General features: G+C 45.9%; 1 long non-coding RNA gene across 1 annotated transcript in view; it reads right to left on the minus strand.

The window, feature by feature from the left end:
- LOC129549124 (uncharacterized) overlaps window positions 1-12,055 on the minus strand; it is a 34,055-nt gene extending 22,000 nt beyond the window's left edge. Inside the window, exons 1-2 of the long non-coding RNA XR_008684489.2 lie at window positions 11,900-12,055; window positions 5,002-5,113 (exon numbers count right to left, since the gene is read on the minus strand). This is a non-coding gene — a long non-coding RNA (uncharacterized LOC129549124). The remainder of the gene's footprint in view (window positions 1-5,001; window positions 5,114-11,899) is intronic.
- Window positions 12,056-22,495: the final 10,440 nt, after the last annotated feature.

The raw sequence follows: 22,495 nt of genomic DNA on the forward strand, positions 1-22,495 counted from the left end.
CATCAGAGTCTTTTCCACTGAGTCAACTCTTCACATGAGGTGGCCAAAGTATTGGAGCTTCAGTTTTAGCATCAGTCCTTCCAATGAACACCCAGGATTGATCTCCTCTAGAATGGACTGGTTGGATCTCCTTGCAGTCCAAGGGACTCTCAGTCTTCTCCAGCACCACAGTTCAAAAGCATCAATTCTTCGGTGATCAGCTTTCTTCACAGTCCAACTCTCACATCCATACATGACCACGGGAAAAACCATAGCCTTGACTAGATGGACCTTTGTTGGCAAAGAAACGTCTCTGCTTTTTAATATGCTATCTAGGTTGGTCATAACTTTCCTTCCAAGGAGCAAGAGTCTTTTAATTTCATGACTGCAATCAGCATCTGCAGTGATTTTGGAGCCCCAAAAAATAAAGTCTGACACTGTTTCCACTGTTTCCCCATCTATTTCCCATGAAGTGATGGGACCAGATGCCATGGTTAGGTTAATTATGTTCATAATTAAGGGAAGTCCGTGTGATGATAAAAACATAGGTAAGCAAAATCCAAGTGTAGGTGTAGATAACAAAGCATAGATGACAGAAAGAAGGAGTGAGGAATTCTTACAGGTGGACAGGCCAGGAGAGTCCCCAGTATGGCTGATGGCTGACAGGGCTTATGAAAAATGAACAGGTAGACAGGGGGTGCTCTTTCAAACAGTGTGAGGAGGTTTTGTTTTGTAAGATTTTATTTTTTCTTGGATGTAAATTGCTTTCAGGGTAAACCACTAGACCATCCAGATATGACCTAAATCAAATCCCTTATGATTATACAGTGGAAGTAAGAAATAGATTTAAGGGACTAGATCTGATAGAGTGCCTGATGAACTATGAATGGAGATTCGTGACATTGTACGGGAGACAGGAACCAAGACCATCCCCATGGAAAAGAAATGCAAAAAAGCAAAATGGCTGTCTGAGGAGGCCTTACAAATAGCTGTGAAAAGAAGAGAAGCGAAAAGCAAAGGAGATAAAGAAAGATATAAGCATCTGAAAGCAGAGTTCCAAAGAACAGCAGGGAGAGATAAGAAAGCCTTCCTCAGTGATCAATGCAAAGAAATAGAGGAAAACAACAGAATAGGAAAAACAAGAGATCTCTTCAAGAAAATTAGAGATATCAAGGGACCATTTCATGTAAAGATGGGCTCGATAAAAGACAGAAATGGTAGGGACCTAACAGAAGCAGAAGATATTAAGAAGAGGTGGCAAGAATACACAGAAGAACTATACAAAAAAGATCTTCATGACCAAGATAATCAGAATGGTGTGATCACTCACATGGAGCCAGACATCTTGGAATGTGAAGCCAAGTGGGCCTTAGAGAGCATCACTAGGAACAAAGCTAGTGGAGGTGATGGAATTCCAATTGAGCTATTTCAAAACCTGAAAGATGATGCTGTGAAAGTGCTGCACTCAATATGCCAGCAAATTTGGAAAACCCAGCAGTGGCCACAGGACTGGAAAAGGTCAGTCTTCATTCCAATCCCAAAGAAAGGCGATGCCAAAGAATGTTCAAACTACCGCACAGTTGCACTCATCTCACACGTTAGGAAAGTCATGCTCAAAATTCTCCAAGCCAGGCTTCAGCAATATGTGAACTGTGAACTCCCAGATGTTCAAGCAGGTTTTAGAAAAGGCAGAGGAACCAGAGATCAAATTGCCAACATCCGTTGGGTCATGGAGAAAGCAAGAGAGTTCCAGAAAAACATCTATTTCTGCTTCATTGACTATGCCAAAGCCTTTGACTGTGTGGATCACAATAAACTGTGGAACATTCTGAAAGAGATGGGAATACCAGACCACCTGACCTGCCTCTTGAGAAACCTGTATGCAGGTCAGGAAGCAACAGTTAGAACTGGACATGGAACAACAGACTGGTTCCAAATAGGAAAAGGAGTGCGTCAAGGCTGTATATTGTCACCCTGCTTATTTGACTTATATGCAGAGTACATCATGAGAAACACTGGACTGGAAGAAGCACAAGCTGGAATCAAGATTGCTGGGAGAAATATCAATAACCTCAGATATGCAGATGATACCACCCTTATGGCAGAAAGTGAAGAGGAACTGAAGAGCCTCTTGATGAAAGTGAAAGAGGAGAGTGAAAAGGTTGGCTTGAAGCTCAACATTCAGAAAACAAAATCATGGCATCTGTTCCCATCCCTTCATGGGAGATAGATGGGGAAATAGTGGAAACAGTGTCAGACTTTATTTTTTTGGGCTCCAAAATCACTGCAGATGCTGATTGCAGCCAGGAAATTAAAAGACGCTTACTCCTTGGAAGGAAAGTTATGACCAACCAAGATAGCATATTAAAAAGCAGAGACGTTTCTTTGCCAACAAAGGTCCATCTAGTCAAGGCTATGGTTTTTCCCGTGGTCATGTATGGATGTGAGAGTTGGACTGTGAAGAAAGCTGATCACCGAAGAATTGATGCTTTTGAACTGTGGTGCTGGAGAAGACTGAGAGTCCCTTGGACTGCAAGGAGATCCAACCAGTCCATTCTAGAGGAGATCAATCCTGGGTGTTCACTGGAAGTACTGATTCTAATGCTGAAGCTCCAATACTTTGGCCACCTCATGCAATGAGTTGACTCACTGGAAAAGACCCTGATGCTGGGAGGGATTGGGGGCGGGAGTAGATGGGGACGACAGAGCATGAGATGGCTGGATGGCATCACCAGCTCGATGGACATGAGTTTGAGTGAACTCCAGGAGTTGGTGATGGATGGGAGGCCTGGCGTTCTATGATTCATGGGGTCGCAGAGTCGGACACGACTGAGCGACCGAACTGAACTGAGACCATTTTTAAGTCTTTAATTTTGTTACAACAGTTTTTCTTCTTTTTTTAAAAACATAATTTTTAAAATTTATTTTTGGCTGCACTGGCTTTTGGGTGCTGCATGGACTTTTCTGTAACTGCAATCAGCGGGCGCTACTATTGTGGTCCATGGGCTTCTCATTGCAGGGGCTTCTCTTGTTGCCAAGCACCGGCTCTAGGGTGCTGGGGCTTCAGCAGCTGTGGCCTGTGGGCTCAGTTGTTGTGGATCCCAGGCTTACTTGCTCCGTGGGATCTTCCTGGATCAGGGATCAAACCTGTGCCTCCTGCATTGGTTGGTGGATTCCTTACCACTGAGCCACCAGGGAAGCCCCTGCAATATTGTTTCTGCTTTATGTTTTGTATTTTTGGCCACAAGGCATGTGAAATCTTAGCTCTCTGACCAGGGATCTGACCCCCACCCCGAGTGGCAGGTGAAGTCTTAACCACTGGACCACCAGAAAAGTCCCCATGCTTTCTTAGATGCTCCCAATGGAGTCAAGGAAGACAGTCTGGAGTGGGGGAGACAGGAAACCAGAGCAAACCTCCCAACAACCCATATAAAGGAATTAGGGCTAAATTAATTCAAATGAACATGGATCCCTAAGACAGACTGTTGAGTGGAAAACCAAGATGTGAACCAAGTTACAGAAAAAAGAGACGCTGAAAACAATACTGTATGTATTTTAGGGGCATATATGAGAGCCTGTGTCTGTAAATGCATTTTTCAAACAGCTCTGTTACGTGTGCATCCCAAACCAGTAACAGTCTCTAGAAGGAGCAGGAAGGAATTAGGATTAGGGGTGAGCAGGTCTGAGTGGACTGCCATTTTCTTCTGTAACGTTTGTTTTCTTTGTAATTAGGAGAATGCATTCTGTATTACCTACATAATTAGAATATATTTTAAAAATTAAATCAATAATCTGTTTACTTTTCATTATAACACATGGCACTTAAGGATATTAAGGATATTACACTATGTCCATCTATGCTAGGTATTTCTAAATGGATTCTAAAAAAAAAAAACAGAATTACTGATCCTTAAAAGGTACAGAGTTCACAGAGTCTAATTCCCTTCTTTTACAAATGAGGAAATACAGGTTTCTTGGGGTCTCTTTAGTTATAAGCACAGGAAGAAGTATGTAAAACAATTCATGGGAAAGTCACTGTTGCCTTTAAGTTTTCCAGGCAGCTATGAAAACGACATTAAAATGCTGTTTTTTTCCACTAAAATTCATTTGCTCAGCCACAAGAGCCATTTTCTATGAAAAGGGGTGCTCAGTTACAAAGCTTGAGTGTTAATATAGTCTAAGTTGGGTTGGGAGTGGAACAGGTTAACTTCTGCCCAGAAACCACCATGTGACCTTCACATAAGCTAAATTCAGTGTCCCCATTCCAGCCCCAGGGATTTTCTGAACCCTCAGAAAATATTACTTCACTGACAACAAGATTGGGTCAGCAGGGGTGGGGGAGGACTTTTATCTGTGAGCTAGAATGTTAGCCTTAAAAATACGTGCTTCAAACTGATTTCAAAAGTGAGCTTCTAATCTAAGCCTTGCGTTTGGTGGGGTTGAAAAACACGAGGACTTCTCTAGAGATTTTGGTGAGAAAGAGAAGTCGGTATTTGGACTAAAGAAAATATTTAAGTTATGATCAGAAATATATTTGTCTAGAAATAAAAAGGGGTTCTCCCCCCCTTAAATATTCACAGCTGGCTCTCGGACCATATCAGGTTACCAGGCTGCTCGATGACTCAACTGCCCCATCTGCGTCGGTGACTGACACAAAGTATTCAGGGCTAGGGAACCCCGAGTCAGGACACCCCTGTTTGATGAAGGTTTATTTTACCAGCTCCGAGAGACTCGCACAGTTACAATCTGTGCTGCTGCTCCTGAAATTCCGAGCCATAAAACAAGTAAATTCAGCGTGGTCTAAAATCCCCGGGCATAGCAACAAACTGTCCAGAGAACACATTGAGTGGGATGCTTGGTAATGGAGCGGGGTTTATCTCAAGCAGCACTGGACATCTGGTGGCATCTTTCCCAAGCAAGTGTGGGAAGAAGGAAGCTGGGACTCCTGAGGCCAGCTGGACAGAGGGTCGGGGAGGGGTCTGCTCTTTGCCCGGCTGTCGGGACACTCCCAGTGCTGCTCACCTCTTAGGTTCCAGGCTGTCGAGATGGGGAACGCCACACTCAACCCCAGGAATCAAGGTTGTCTTTGAAGACGCTCACCGCTTACAACTGTGGACTCAGCTCTGTGTCCAACCTGCGGGGGAGAGTTCAGTAAGGCCCGCCGTCTCTGGAGTATCACAGTCTTTAAAAATGATGGTTCCATAGACGCTGAGCCATCATGGGAAAGTACTGATGATCAGAAAAAACTGGAGACAAAGAGCAAAAGAAACCAGGACAGCACTGATACTGTGGTAATAAATTAGTGAAACCTGACGCGCAGCCCACGACCAGAGGTGAACGCAGAGGGAGGGGCCATTCCGCTTAGTGGGGTGGAGTGTTCCTTCCCGAAAGTTTTTCTGTTTTATTAATGGAAATTTAATTACATCATTTAATTATAGTGTATGATTGGAAGCTATAGGGATGAAAATGCATCCTCTAAAGACACGATCGCTACTTTTTAGGAATCTGAGAGCCCTGGGGGAGGCATGGGAGTGATGTAGGAATATGACACCAGGTCAACCGCTGAAGCTGAAACGCGTTATGATAGAAACACAGGACAACCCCTCGGGGGACCCAGAGCGAGAATCATGAACTTGAACATGTTCTGACAGGTACAGGACGATGAAAACATATGCCTTCCGGACAGTTCGCAGGACCACATCTTCCGGTGTGATACCCGGAGATCTTTGAGGTCACCCTCACATTTGAACACACATTGTGCATTAAGTGCAAATGTGTTAGAGAGAGACAGGGGTGACGCAATCCCAGAGCTCTCCCAGCAAGACGACCCCCAGCCTCCTTTCTGGCCACGTGCAGGCCTGGCCACACCTGCCCAAAGCCCCCCACCAGAAGCAGGCAGCCTCTGATTCACCTGCCATTGCCAGCAACAGTGTCCCTTCTTCACGATGCCACCAGCTCTGGGTTCCTTCACGCCACGGCTCATGACCTTGCCTGTCCCCCGACACTTACATGGCAGTAATGGGACGCGACTTCAGACGCACTGGCTCCATCTCGCCCAGTCCCAGCGAGAGGGAAGGCCAATATTTCCCACCCCGCCCCCCAGGACGGCAGAACGGAACCATCCGAAGCCAGGAAGTGTAGCAGGAAGCCATGATCTTACTATATAATTAGAGCCACAGAAGTGTGATTTATGTAAGATGCAAAGGAAGGGTGAAACTATAGACTATCCAAAAACAGAGCAGCAGTTAATTAAATGGCAGGATATCCATTCAATGGAAAATCACTTATCTACCGTATTTGTAAAAAACACATCTGTAACGACAAAATGGTAATGGAAAAGGGCACATGACACAAAATTAAGAGAGAAAGCTATGTACAAAATTGAATACAAATTATGATTGGAAATATACAGAATCTTTTTAAAGGTTTTAAAGGAATACAAATTTATATGTGCTTACACATAAACACTGAAATATAAATACATGTATAATCACAAGGGAATTAACAGGTGCAGTGACAGGGAGCAGAGGGTCTTTCTCTGAGCAGACTGATTATTCAGAAGTGGCAGAATCATGGGGGATTTTTTTCTCTATTGCCCACAATTTTTACGACGTCATATATAACACATAATTGCAAAATTATCCTCTGAGATGGCATGCATTTTGTTTTCTGGCATTTTGTTTTCTGGCAGACTGCTTTCCAAAGTTCAAACAGACAAACTAAATCATGCAGCTCACTCATCCTGGTGGCCTGCCTGGAGGCGAAGGCAGGATGGCCCCAAGGGACCCAGACTTCCCTCCTCACAGAGAACGAAGAACCCATCCTCACTATTATACCTTCTCTAAACATTTTCCTGGGGAGGGAGGGAAGAAGCACAGCTGTGCTGTTCAGAGTTCTGGTTTGACCCTTAACACAGAAAGAAAAAAGTACATATCAGAAAATCTTGACAGAGGTTGTAAAGTCAGCTGCGGCCACTTCTGGGCACAGGTTGTCAGATCGGGGCTGCCCTTCTTGGGGAACACATAGCTTGGCTTTCTGCTTCATCCCAGAAGGCCAGCCTGGCACTTGCTTGGTTTCTGTCCTCGGGGTCCAGCTGGGATCAAGCATGCAGCCAATACCCGCCTGGTCCTGAGGACACTTCCCGGGGTGGCCAGCAGAGACAGTGGGGAAATGCGGACAAGAGGCAGGGCCAGGCAGCCCACCCACCCAAGGTCTGCCGGCTCTCTCCTGTATCAGGTTAGATGCTCAAGTCAACTTACTTAAAAAATGACTTGGCGGGGGGGGCTTCCCTGGTGGCTCACATGTGAAGAATCCACCTGCCAATGCAGGAGACGTGGATTTGATTCCTGATGGGGGAAGATCCCACAAGTGGTGGAGCAACTAAGCCCGTTGCTGCTGCTGCTGCTAAGTCGCTTCAGTCCTGTCCGACTCTGTGCGACCCTATGGACAGCAGCCCACCAGGCTCCTCTGTCCACAGGATTCTCTAGGCAAGAACACTGGAGTGGGTTGCCATTTCCTTCTCCGACAAAGCCCGTGTGCCACAACTATTGAGTCTGTGCTCCAGGGCCCGTGCTCGGTAGCAAGAGAAGCCTCCACAATGAGAAGCCCACGCACCACAACCAGAGAGTGGCCCCTGCTCACCGCAACAAGAAACCCCGTGCAGCAATGAAGACCCAGCACAGCCAAAAATAAATAAAATTATTATTTTTTTAAATGACTTGGGACTTCCCCGGTGGTCCAGTGGTTAAGAATGTAAGCGCATACACACCGAAGAAACCAGAATTGAAAGAGACACATGTACTCCAATGTTCATTGCAGCACTGTTTATAATAGCCAGGACATGGAAGCAACCTAGATGTCCATCTGCAGACGAATGGATAAGAAAGCTTTGGTACATATACACAATGGAGTATTATTCAGCCATTAAAAAGAATACATTTGAATCAGTTCTAATGAGGTGGATGAAACTGGAGCCTATTATACAGAGTGAAGTAAGCCAGAAAGAAAAACACCAATACAGTATTCTAACACATATATATGGAATTTAGAAAGATGCAAATGATAACCCTGTATACGAGACAGCAAAAGAGACACAGATGTATAGAACAGTCTTTGGGACTCTATGGGAGAGGGTGAGGGTGGGATGATTTGGGAGAATGGCATTGAAACACGTATGTTGTCATATGTGAAACGAATCACTAGTTCAGGGTCGATGCATGTTATAGGATGCTCGGGGCTGGCATGTGGGGATGACCCAGAGGGAGGATAAAGGGAGGAGGGAGGTGGGAGGGGGGTTCAGGAGGGGGAACTTATGTAAACCCGGGGCAAATTCATATCAATGTATGGCAAAACCAACCAATATAATATTGTAAAATAAAAAAAAAAAAAAAGAATGTAAGCGCCCGATGCAAGGGGCACAGGTTCGATTCCTGGTCGGGGCACTAAGATCCCGTATGTCACTCAGGGCAGCCAAAAAAAAGAAAAATGACTTCACTGCATTACATTTTAATGTTACATCCCTGACACTGACCTTCTGTAGAAGCAGCTCCACGAAGAATGTCCCTGAATCATTTTATGAAGCTGTTAAAGAAGCTGCTCATGACTTTGCTTAATGTCATTTGTCTAAGGATCTATGAGGCAGATTATTTTTTATCAATGAGTGTAAGACTATTTCCTGAGGATGATTTAAAATTTTTTTTTTCATTTGCGCTTTGGCAGCTCTAAACTCAAATCTCACGTCTCATCACAATAACAACACTAACATACATTTATGATATATTTGCTCCCTCCTTCTCCTCCACCATCTTTCTACATGTTAAAAACATTTTCTTTTTTATTTAACAGACTATTTCATTGTAAATGGGCTTAAATTCTTTCTAGGAAGAGACAGTTTATAAATAAACCTGCATAGCACCGTATCTTGAGGAAATTGTCTACTGGCAGAGGCCCAGCTTGATACATTAAACAAGGTTGTTAACATTGCTTAAGCAAAAACAAATCCACAGCCAGGATAAATCCAGAACATGGCTTTCTACACAATCACTAGACCGGTCAGTTCAAACACCAAAGCCGTAGCAGAAGAGGCTGAGAGACCGCTCTAGATTGGAAGAGACAAAGATACACAACACCAACATGCTGACCTTTGATTGGATCCTGGTTCAAGAGAAAACCACACAGCTATGAAAGACATTTTTGATGAAACTGGGAAAATTTAAATATGAATTGGATAGTTGCTGTTGTTCAGTCACCCAGTCGTGTCCCACTCTCCGTGACGCCATGGGCTACAGCACTCCAGGCTCCCCTGTCCTTCACTATCTCCCAGAACCTGCTCAAACCCATGTCCATCGAGTCGATGATGCCATCCAACCATCTCATCCTCTGTCATCCCCTTCTCCTCCCGCCTTCAATCTTTCCTAGCATCAGGGCCTTTTGCAATGAGTCGGCTCTTCACATCAGGTGGCCACCGACTTGGATAGCAGTGGATGTTAATTTTTACAGGTGTGCTAATGGTATAGTGGCTATATAGGAGAAAGTTTTTCAAAGAGTGAGATATTTATTGTGAAGTGTCATGACTGTTTACAATTCAGTTTTAAACAAGAAAATGAAACAAAAACATATGTGTGTGTCTGTGTGTGTGTATTACTCGGAGAGAGAACAAATACAGCAAAATGCAAACAACTGCTGGATCCAGGCAGACAGTTGTTCATTGTACTAATTCCCAGATCTTTACTGTGTGTTTGAAATTTTTCACAGTAGGTTGGGCAGAGGTGTGCAGAAGTCCACTTCCAGATTCAATCAAAGATGTTTTAAACCTGATGACAAATCATTTTCTAGAAAGCTGAGTGTACCCCAAACATAAACAGTTAGGGCAAACATTAACAGGGTTCAAGGAACAGTCATAAACTTAGCAAGAGAAAAGGAAAACAGCCACCACCACAGTTTCACCCTTGCCACAGCATGAAGGACAGGTCGTGGGGCGCTCGGGTGGTCCAACAAGACACAAGCATCAGAATCAGGACGCGACAGTTCCAAACAAGTCACTTCTATTAAAATCTATTTATCTCCATAGTCTGCATGGACAGAATTATTCCACATAGGCAACCCAGCCAGTAGCAGAACATTCATGGAGCTCTGCCTAGAATTGTGGAGATCACTCAAACCCAAATATGGGCAGATATAGAAGCAGGAGGAAGCCCCTGTCACCTGACCACCAGCACCACTTCCAAGGCTGCAAAAGTCTCAGTTGTCCCTTCCATTTGCAGTGCTCCCCCCGCCCATGGGGAGGGTGCTGACCCATGAAACTCTCTGACCCAAGCTTTTCACCATGGATTCAGAGCTGACATCTTACACTGATCCCACTCCAAACTGTCGACTGGAGAGGCTCTGCTGCTAGCCATCAGTTTAAGGAATGCTGAGAATGAGCTCTGAATCATGCATTCATCTGTCCAAGAGCATTTGCTCAGTACCTACTATGTGCTAGACACTCTGCCAGATGAGAACGTGCCCTTGTGAATAAATCAGATGAGGCTCCTGTATTTACGGTGTCTAAGATCTAGTGATGAATGTAAGCCATGAAACAAGATTGTGTGTTTATATGTATGCATAAAAATACAATGTTGTTCAGTCGCTCAGTCTAGTCCAACTCTTTGCGACCCCGTGGACTGTAGCTACCAGACTCCTCTGTTCATGGGATTTTTCCAGGCAAGTATACTAGAGTGGATTGCCATTTCCTTCTCCAGGGTATCTTCCTGACCCAGGAATTGAACCTGGGTCTCCCGCATTGTAGGCAGACGCTTTATCGTCTGAGCCACCAGGGAAGTCTCGAGTTTTGTAGTTATCATTGTCTAATAACAGAAAGCATGTTGGTTTAGGTGGAGAAATAAAGCTATGCTTACTCTCAACTTTGACAGCATTTTTTTATACAACATAGCTTGTCTAGGGGCCAGTGATCAATACGGCAAAAGGTTTTGTCAATAACAGTTTAATACAAAAGCCTTCTATATAAAACCTAAAAAAGACAGTCCAAATGCCCAGCAGAATGGACCCATAGGAGGCACTGGTCAAGGGCACAGGTCCTAGGTTTTGTTTTTAATAGCCATTGTGATCTTGGTATCCACTGATTTAACCACAGTTTCTTTTGTCTTAGGATGTGGGTCTTTTCTGAGTCTCTCTTTCTCTGAAGGTGTGTATATGTACGTGGACCTTTTGAGAGTTAGTTGTAGACTTTCTAAGACTTTTTAAAACAAACTTTACTTGGCGTTGCTGGGTCTTGGTTGCTGCCCAAGAAGAAACCAACTAGAAACTTGGTTTCTCTAGTTGTGGCAGGTCGGGGAGACTCCAGTTGACCTGCACAGGCTTCTCACTGGGGTGGGGTGGTTTCTCTGGGTGCAAAGCACCGGCTCTAGGGTTCAAGGGCTTCAGCAGTTGTGGCCAACGGGCGGCTTAGCTGCTCCCAGGCATGTGGAATCTTCCCAGACCAGGGATCGAACCGGTGTACTCCGCACTGGCAGGCAAGTTCTTGAACCACTGGACCAGCCAGGGAAGTCCCTCTAAGACGTTTTGATAAACGTCCCATGCTCCCAGCCGCTCCCCTCGCCCCCTCCCCAACTCTGGCCAGGAAAATTCTGCCTTGACTTGCTTTGGGAGAGCAAGCATCAGGTAACAGTTTCCAGACCTCCTCCGTGTCACCCGGGAAATAAACACTCCTGAACTCCCTTTCGACTCTGCTTAGCTGACGCCCCTGAGACAGCCAGGGAGCCCCCTCTTACATCACAGCCTTCTTCTCAGGGGACCCTGGGGCCCTGTGAGCTCCTTGGGGCCAGCCTGAACCAGAGTCCGCTCTAAATGTCCTGAGGACGGGAGAGAGACGCCCCCACCCCCAACCCCCGGCTGAATGCCCGCCCCGGCACCGCGAACTCACCCTTCCCGGAGAGCTTTGCCCGGCTCATGGCCCTGCAGGGGTCTGCAGCTGGGGTCCAGGGCGCCCCGCTCCCTCCTGGGAAGCGACCCTGAGTCCCGGGCAGCCCCAGAGCGAGGGCCCCCAGTGGCCCGCGGGTGGCCGGGCACGCGGGCGGCGCGGGATGAATAATTGACCAATGCAGGCGGCGGGGTGGAATTACCGCCGGTCCGTCCAGCGCAGCCGCGCGCCCGGTGGGCGGCCTGCCGTCGCTGCCGCCACCTCTGGAACACGGCTGCCTTTCCAAGACGCCCTTGGCAGCTCGGCAAGTGCACGGCCTTTTACTGGGAACACATTTGCATACTGCATTTCAGGTTTAAAGGTGTGCGCACAGCTCGGAGGATTAATGAGCGTAACCTGGCGGCTTTGGGCTCCAAAATCACTGCAGATGCTGATTGCAGCCATGAAATTAAAAGACGCTTGCTCCTTGGAAGGAAAGTTATGACCAACCTTGATAGTATATTAAAAAGCAGAGACATTACTTTGCCGACCAAGGTCCGTCTAGTCAAGGCAATGGTTTTTCCCGTGGTCATGTATGGATGTGAGAGTTGGACTGTGAAGAAAGCTGATCGCCGAAGAATCGATGCTTTTGAACTGTGGTGTTGGAGAAGACTCTTGAGAGTCCCTTATACTGCAAGGAGATCCAACCAGTCCATTCTAAAGGAGATCAATCCTGGATGTTCATTGGAGGGACTGATGCTAAAGCTGAAACTCCAGTACTTTGGCCACCTCATGCGACGAGTTGACTCACTGGAAAAGACTCTGATGCTGGGAAAGGTTGGGGGCGGGAGGAGAAGGGGACGACGGAGAATGAGATGGCTGGATGGCATCACCGATTCTGTGGACATGAGTTTGAGTGAACTCCGGGAGTTGGTGATGGACAGGGAGGCCTGGCGTGCTGTGATTCATGGGGTCGCGGAGAGTCGGACACGACTGAGCGACTGAACTGAACTGAACTGAACTGAACCTGGCGGCGGGGGCCGGGGCCGGGGGTGGGGGTGAAAACGCACCTCCCGCCATCGCAAGGGAGGGCCGAGGGACTGGGGCTGCCTTCTGGGGTGGAGGGAGCCCCAGTTTCCAAACTGAGGCGCTCAGAGAGCCACCAGCTGCTCCTCTATTCTCTGACTTTTCTTCATTCATGTTTTTTCCCGCAAGAGATAATTCACTGAGCATCTCCTAGGCTCCAGGGTTGCGTTGGGAGTCGGGAGAGGATACAGCCCGGAACGAAACAAGTCGCTGCTTTTCATGGAGCCTGCATTTGGTGGGGAGGGGAGACAGACAGACAATAAAGAAATAACACAGTTGGTGGGGGCGGGGTGGGGAGGGGAAGAGGGTGGGGGATGGAAAGAGCAATTATCCAGAAAGGGCAAGGAGAGTGATGGGAAGTTATTTAAGAGTGCTGAAAAGATGCTTCTCTCTGGCTATTCTTAGATTGACACTGTCATTTAACAACTATATTATTATTTGCTAATAGGACTTACTACAGTATAAGTGCTTTAGCATTTTTGCTTTATGTGATTGTCACAAAAACCTAATGACACGGATCTTTCTGTACCCCTTTTACAAAAGAGGAAATTGAGGCAGTGCCTCCCAAGGCCACTTAATAACTAGTGGGTGGTCAAACCTTGAACCCAGACAGTTGTCTTTAGGGCCCCACTCTGAAATGCTGCACCAAAGTTTATATGTATGTTTCCCACTCCTTCCCAGATGTATGATGGGGCCAAAAATAACCTAATAGGCATGAAAGCATTTTGGAAAGTAAAGCCCCCCTCCTCCACATTACATGATATTTCTCTTGTTCTTGTCTATTTTTATTGGATTCCTAAAGAGGGCAGAGACATTACTTTGCCAACAAAGGTCCATCTAGTCAAGGCTATGGTTTTTCCCGTGGTCATGTATGGATGTGAGAGTTGGACTGTGAAGAAAGCTGATCACCGAAGAATTGATGCTTTTGAACTGTGGTGTTGGAGAAGACTCTTGAGAGTCCCTTGGACTGCAAGGAGATCCAACAAGTCCATTCTAAAGGAGATCAATCCTGGGTGTTCATTGGAAGGACTGATGCTAAAGCTGAAACTGCAATACTTTGGCCACCTCATGCGACGAGTTGACTCACTGGAAAAGACTCTGATGCTAGCAAAGGTCGGGGGTGGGAGGAGAAGGGGACGACAGAGAATGAGATGGCTGGATGGCATCACTGACTCTGTGGACATGAGTTTGAGTAACTCCAGGAGTTGGTGATGGCCAGGGAGGCCTGGCGTGCTGTGATTCATGGGGTCGCGGAGAGTCGGACACGACTGAGCAACTGAACTGAACTGAACTGAAAGAGGGCAAGAAAATGCATGATAACTGGGACCTAAATCGCCAGCAGACAGGCAGCGAGTGTCACCAACTCTGCCTGCTATACCGAGCTGTGGCTGTGATGCTAGCAGCCAGGGCACCCAGTGGGTGACACTCAAGAAGACAGTGGTCACATGAGCTCCTGGCTCCTGCCAACCAAGTTTGCATTACAAGGGTGCTGCCTACCAGCCTAGTGGGTGGCAGGTGCCCTCCAGGAACCAGTGGGAGACAGGCAGGACAACAACCCGGGTCAGATCCTCGCCCTGGGCCCCTCTTGCCGCTATCCACTCCTATTCATGAGATGGGTAGCACCAGGGACAATGGCCTTTCCCTGAGTCAGAGGAGCCAGGGAATCAAGTTCCTGAGTCCAGAACCAGGATCAGCCAAGACTCCCAAGCACCGCGACCCACCCACAGGGCAGCTAAGGCTGGATTCTGGGCAGAATCTTAGTCCTCAATGTTAGAACTAAGTACTTCCCTGGTGGCTCAGATGCTAAAGCATCTGCCTACAATGAGGGAAACCCAGGTTCAATCTCTGGGTCGGAAAGATCCTCTGGAGAAGGAAATGGTAACCCACTCCAGTATTCTTGCCTGGAAAATCCCATGGACGGAGGAGCCTGGTAGGCTACAGTCCATGGGTTGCAAAGAGTCAGACATGACTGAGCGACTTCATTTCTTTCTTTCTCCCAGGCCCCAGGAAGTCACCCCTGCCCCCACCATCTGACTGATTCCACTGGAGGATTAAGAGTGACCAGGAGTTGTGATTTAGAAAGACTAACAAATTTAAAGCTGGGGAGAACTTGGACTTCCCTGTGCATTCACTGGGGCTTCCCTGGTGGCTCAGATGGTAAAGAATCTCCCCACAATGTGGAAGACCTGGGTTCAACCGGGTGGGGAAGATCCCCTGGAGGAGGACATGGCTACCCACTCCAGTATTCTTGCCTGGGAAATCTCACGGACAGAGGAGCCTGGCGGACCACAGTCCATGTGAGTTGCAGAGTCCGACACGACTGACTGACTGAGCACCAATGCCCAAGCATCAACCACAGATGGCCCAGCCCCTCCCCAGCCCCACCACCCGGAAGTGCAGTCACAGATGCCCAATAAGCCAAAACAAAATTTCTCCAGGTTTTATCCAAATATGCCATGGACTTTGCAATGAACTCTTACTCCTCCTTCCCTCTGACCTGACTGCAAATCAGCTTTTGATGGGATTGGACAGTCTGCGGAGATGGGCAGTGATCACGTTGAAATATGATGACAGGGGCAAGACTGTAAGGACATCCTTGAAGTAAGACATGTGCGGTGGAGCAGCCATGTGAAAACGATTAGGACAATAAATTTACTAATTGCCAAGAGTAACTTAATAACAAAACCACAATGCTCTCCGCTATTAATCCTGGCTACCGGGGTGTGTGCCAATTGCATTTTGCTTGCTGGAGGGATTGTAAATATCGGGCCAGAGACATGGTGTTTGCGGATATCAAGCGAAAAAGCTTGCGTGGCTTTCCATAATTGAAAAATAAATGACTCTGCAACCTCAAACCCATTCAGGGGGCCCTAGGGGTTTGAGGTATTTCTTAAACCTATTCAGAGAGAGAAAGGAAGGAGGCAGGCCTGGCCATGACACACTCTCCTTCTTCAGCACCTTTTGCCCTTTCTCCACGTAAACTCAAGCGATGGGAGTTGCTTCAGGTTTTGGAGGCTTGGTAATTGATTTCTAACAAGTGGAGATTCAAATGCCGTATTTTAAAGAGGCTTGGAGTCTTAAGGTTGAATGGATAGATTCAAGGTAACAGCTAGATTCAGGGAACCATTCTTGGATTAGGTAAAGAGCCTTCGGTCTTTGGGTCCCCAAGTCTTTTGGGGGCTGCTTGTTACCGATGATTCCTCATCAGAAATTCGGTATTGTTCCCTGGCATGAGGAGTAAGGGGCTTCTCTGATGGCTCAGATGGTAAAGAATCTGTCTGCAATGCAGGAGACCCAGGTTCGATCCCTGGGTTGGGAAGATCCCCTGGAGAAGGAAATGGCAGCCTGACTCCAGTATTCTTGCCTGGAGAATCCCATGGACAGAGGAGCCTCGACTAAAGTCCATGGTGAAAGTCCACGGACTCGCAAAGAGTCGGACACGACTGAGCGACTAACACTTTAACTTTCACATCAGGAGTAAATGCAGTATGTTTGGACCAGAGAAGGACCCTTACCTCACAGAAGATCAAAGACAACCATCAAATATATCACCTTCAATAACCCAGCAAAATGCAAAGGACTGCAAGTTCCCTAAATAGATGGGCTCTTTGACTAGCATTTGTGGCTCAGATGGTAAAGTATCTGCCTGCAACGCGGGAGGCCCGAGTTCGATCCCTGGGTTGGGAAGATCCCCTGAAGAAGGAAGTGGCAATCCACTCCGGTACTCTTGCCTGGAAAATCCTATGGATGGAGGAGCCTGGTAGGTTACAGTCCATGTGGTCACAGAGTCGGACACGACTGAGCGACTTCACTTTCACCTTGAGCCTGCAGTTCTCTCAAGGTTGCCCAAGGCTTCAAGGATTTGGGGTCATTGAAGCTTCATTTTTTCCTCTCTGAAATATGCAGAAAAAATAGACTGAAGTATTTTTAAAATTTTTTCACTGGAGTATAATTGATTTAAAATATTGTGTTCATTTCTGTTGTAGAGCAAAGTGACTCAGTCATACATACTCATATATCTACACTTTTTTAGAGTCTTTTCCCATGTAGGTCACTAGAGAGTATTGCAAAGAGTTCCTTGTGCTATAGAGTAGGTCCTTGTTGGTTATCTATTTTATATATAGTAGTGTGTATATCAGAGAAGGCAATGGCAAGCCACTCCAGTACTATTGCCTAGAAAATCCCATGGATGGAGGAGCCTGGTGGGCTGTAGTCCGTGGGGTCGCTAAGGGTCGGACACGACTGAGCGACTTCACTTTCACTTTTCACTTTCACACATTGGAGAAGGAAATGGCAACCCACTCCAGTGTTCTTGCCTGGAGAATCCCAGGGACGGGGGAGCCTGGTGGGCTTCCATCTATGGGGTCGCACAGAGTCGGACACGACTGAAGTGACTTAGCAGCAGTAGCAGCAGTGTGTATATATCAATTCCCAGTCTCCCAGTTTCCCTGCTTGGTATCCATAACTTTGTTTTCTGCATCTGTGACTCTGTTTCTGTTTTGTAAATAGAGCTACTATGTGATCCTGCAACCCCACTCCTGGGCATATGTCTGGAGGAAATCATAATTCAACAACATACATGCATCCCAATGTTCATTGCAGTGCTATTTACAATAACCAGGACCTGGAAGCAATCTAGGTATTCATTGATGGAGGAATGGGTAAAGAAGATGTGGTACGGAATATTACTCAGCCATGAAAAGAATGAAATAGTGTCATTTGTAGCAACATGCCTGGATGTAGAGATTGTCATTGTGAGTGAAGTCGGTCAGACAAAGACAGATATCATATGACAGCACTGACGCCTGGAGCTGAAAACAAATAGCACAAAGTATTTTCAAAAAATACATTTGCATCTGCCTCTATTCTGTATTTGAGCATATCTCAAGGGGAAATTGCATTTACAAAAGATGGAGGTTCTGTTGGCACTTCATTGCGATGTTGCTATCATGGCAATGAGCAGGTTAACATGATAATAACTTGAAGTTTCAGAGTTTGAAAGACCAAGCATGTTTTTGCTGGACCATCCCCAGGAGATGTCTGATGGCTGTTGGGAGGTTGAGAGGAGGAGAGATGAGTGGGGGGCACCTCAAACTCTCTGACATGTCCCACTTCACTGAGGATGATCGGTTTTACCAAGCCCTTAAACCCTGCCTCCAGCTGCAAGATGGGGTCCAGTGGGGGTCTAAATGGGATTCCCTTCCAGGAAAGTCAGGGGTTATTACCTCGGACTTACTAAAAGTTTGGAGAAAAATAGTATTTCTGAGGCCGTCCAACTTTTAGTTCCTCTTGAAGTTTACTTTTGGCTTAATTCCAGTCTTTAGAGACCTGTGTACATTGTTTTCATTCCTTTCAGAATTACTTTACTAAATCCCACATGAGTCTTATCTCATTGGCCCACTTCTAAAGTAGTAAGAAAACAAATTCTCAGGTCCCATCCTGCAGTTTGATGGAGTGTTTCCAGGGGTGCTCGAGAAAAGCTGTGTGTCTGCTGAGTCTTTGAGTCAGCGCCATTGTCCCCTAACAATTTTTGCTGGTTTGGTTGTTAGCAAAGAGTTGTGCTTCTTCTGAGCAACTGATTTATCTTTTTTTATCCCTCGACTCTGGAGTTTCTAACTGATAATGTTACATCTTGGGCTTGACTGCATGACTTCCAGATTCAAGTGGACAAACTCTTACTTAGGACTTTGTACTTTATGTTCATTTTCTAATTTCTGTCTTTGTCTCCCCTCTTTCCTTAAAATATGCACTTAACCATTTTTGTTACGAAAAATTTCAAACACACAGGAACAGCAAGTGTACTATAATGAACGCTCATATATCCATCACCTGCTGCTGCTGCTGCTAAGTCGCTTCAGTCGTGTCTGACTCTGTGCGACCCCATAGACAGCAGCCCACCAGGCTCCCCCATCCCTGGGATTCTCCAGGCAAGAACACTGGAGTGGGTTGCCATTTCCTTCTCCAATGCATGAAAGTGAAAAGTGAAAGTGAAATCGCTCAGTTGTGTCTGACTCTTCATGACCCCATGAACTGCAGCCTACCAGGCTCCTCCATCCATGGGATTTTCCAGGCAAGAGTACTGGAGTGGGGTGCCATCGCCTTCTCCGATATCCATCACCAGGCTTCACTAATTTTCAATTTACAGTCAATCTTTAATATCTGATTTTACTCTTATTGGAGTTTGGAATCTCTTGTAAGTCCCTCAAATCCTAGGTGGAGAGTACATTCTAAATCATCACAGTAAGTCAGTGATTCTTCTATGGAGGTGATTTTTGCCCCTCCCTCCCCTACCCCGTCCCCTTTCAAGAACATTTGGAAATATCTGGGGACATCTTTGATTGTCACGACTGGGTGGAGGTCAGTGTCACTACTGGGCTAGTGACATCAACATGTAGAGTTGGGGATGAATAGGACGACACCCAAGGCAGAGTGATCCGGCCCTAACTGCCAATAGTACCGAGGTTGAGAAACTTTACCTTAAATGAAAATTATTTTTCAAGCTAGAATATTCCTAGGAAGTTGAGTTTGAGTAAAGTTGAAAACTGTATTTTCAAGTTGAAAACTATTCTATTGATGAGTACTATAGGGTTTGGTGGCTTATGGCAAATTCATGGTACATACGCTAGAACACCAGTGAGAGACTGGTTCACAGTGGTTGTGTCTGGGGAGTTGGGGAGCTGGGTGGATGGAGAATGGGGCAGGATAAAGATTTGCTTTGCTTTTTTTTTTTAACTTTACTAATAGAACTGTAAGCTGTTTTTTTGGTCATGCCACACAGTTTTCAGGATCTCAGTTCCCCAACAAGGAATTGAACCCAGGCCATGGCACTGGCCATGTACAGAAGGTGGTGACCAAAACCATCCCCAAGAAAAAGAAATGAAAGAAGGCAAAGTGGTTGTCTGAGGAGGCCTTACAAACAGCTGAGAAAAGAAAAGACAAGAGAAAGGCAAAGGAAAAAGGAAAGATAGACCCATCTGAATTCAGAGTATCAGAGAATAGCAAGGAGACATAAGAAAGCCTTTCTCAGTGATCAATGCTAAGAAACAGAGGAAAACAATAGAATGGGAAAGACTAGAGATCTCTTTAAGAGAACTGGAGATACCAAGAGAGCATTTCATGCAAAGATGGGCACAATAAAGGACAAAACCAGCAAGGACTTAACAGAAGCAGAAGAGATCAAGAAGAGCTGACCAGAATACACAACTGTACAAAAAAGCTCTTAATGACCTAATGGTGTGATCACTCGCCGAGAGCCAGACATCTTAGAGTGTGAAGTCCAGTGGGCCTTAGGAAGCATCACTACAGAGCTAGCGGAGGTGATGGAATGCCAGCTGAGCTATTTCAAACCCTAAACGATGACACTGTGAAAGTGCTGCACTCAACATGCCAGCAAATTTGGAAAACTCAGCAGTGGCCACAGAACTGGAAAAGGTCAGTTTTCATTCCAGTCCTGAAGAAAGACAAAGCCAAAGAATGTTCAAACTACCGCACAATTGCACTCATTTCACATGCTAGCAAGATCATGCTCAAAATTCTCCAAGCCAGGCTTCAGCAGTACCTGAACCATGAACTTCCAGATGTTCAAGCTGGATTTAGAAAAGGCAGAGGAATCAGAGATCAAATTGACAACATCTGTTGGATCATAGAAAAAGCAAGGGAATTAAAAAAAGAAATCTACTTCTGCTTCATTGACTACACTAAAGCCTTTGACTATGTCAAATTTTCCACCACAAACTGGAAAATTCTTGAAGAGATGGGAATATCCAGACCAGCTTACCTACCTCCTGAGAAACCTGTATGGAGGACAACAAGCAACCATTAGAACTGGACATAAAACAATGGACTGGTTCAAAACTGAGGAAGGAATACTGTCAAGGCTGTATATTGTCACTCTGCTTATTTAACTTATATGCAGAGTACATTTATACAAAATGCTGGGCTGGATGACTCACAAGCTGGATTCAAGATGGTTGGGAGAAATATCAACAACCTCATATGGGCAGATGATACCACTTTAATGGCAGAAAGTGAAGAGAAACTAAAGCGCCTCTTGATGAAGGTGAAAGAGGAGAGTGAAAAAGCTGGCTTAAAACTCAACATTCAAAAAATGAAGATTATGGCATCCAGTCCCATCATTTCATGCAAATAAATGGGGAAACAATGGAAACGGTGTTGCATTTCATTTTCTTGGGCTCCAAAATCACTGCAGATGGTGCCTACAGTCACAAAATTAAAAGACACTTGCTCCTTGGAAGAAAAACTATGACAAACCTAGACAGTCTATTAAAAAGCAGAGACATCATTTTGCCAACAAAGGTGTATATAGTCAAATCTATGGTTTTTCTAGTAGTCATATATAGATGTGAGAGTTGGACCATAAAGAAGGCTGAGTGCCGAAGAATTCATGCTTTTGAACTGTGGTGCTGGAGAAGACTCTTGAGAGTTTCTTGGACTGCAAGGAGACCCAACCAGTCCATCCTAAAGGGGATCAATACTGAACAATCATTGGAAGGACAGATATTGAAGCTGAAACTCCAATACTTTGGCACCCGATGTGAGAGCTGACTTGCTGGAAAAGACCCTCATGCTGGGAGGGATTGGGGGCAGGAGGAGAAGGGGATGACAGAGGGTGAGACGGTTGGATGGCATCACCGACTCAATAGACGTGAGTCTGAGCAAGCTCCGGGAGCTGGTGAAGGACGGGAGGCCTAGATGTTGCAGTCCATGGGGTGGCGAAGAGTCGGACACGACTTAGTGACTGAAAGACAACAGTATGGCGGTGGAAGCTCTGGACCCTGCCACTTGGCCCCACCCAACCTTTTAAGCTTTTTAAACAATTAAAGTAGAGCTGATTTGTGTTTCAGACGTAGAACAGAGTAACTCAGTCATATACACAAGATTCTTTTCCATTATAGGTTATTAGTTTGGTGGTAGTTTAGCTGCTGAGTCGTGTCTGACTCTTTGTGACCCCATGGACTGTAGCCCACCAGGCTCCTCTGTGCATGGGATTTCCCAGGCAGGAGTCCTGAAGTGGGTTGCCATTTCCTTCTCCAACTATAGGTTGTTACAAGATATTGAATATGGTTCCTTGTGCTATTGGTCCTTGTTTGTTTTTAATCTCTTTTATGTAACTGTGTGTATCTGTTAATTCTAAATTCCCAGTGTATCCCTCCCTTCCGCCTTTCCCCTTTGGTGACTCTAAGTTTGGTTTCTCTAAGGCTTGCTTTTTCCTGTGTACCTGTTCGTGGTTTTTCTATTTTATACTGTACATGTGTCTTACTTATTTGAAGTAGTTATGTGTGCATAATGTGGACTACCTGACGGTTTTTAAAGGATCAGAAAACACAAAATTCTTATTTAAAAAAAAAAACCTGTTAAAATGGTCGTGTAAGGAGACCGGAAGGAACCTTCTGAAAGGGCTTTCCAGAGAACTGTCAGACTCCGAGGATGGCTCGGCAGAGGCCTGGGCCATTAAGTGAATCAGAAACACGTGGAAGGGGCGGCCGTCTGGGCCCCGCATGACGGATCAATTGC

The sequence above is a fragment of the Moschus berezovskii genome, chromosome 1 (genome assembly GCF_049115385.1).
Source record: "Moschus berezovskii isolate FMDL1 chromosome 1, NW_MosBer_1.0, whole genome shotgun sequence".
Lineage (NCBI taxonomy): Eukaryota > Metazoa > Chordata > Mammalia > Artiodactyla > Moschidae > Moschus > Moschus berezovskii.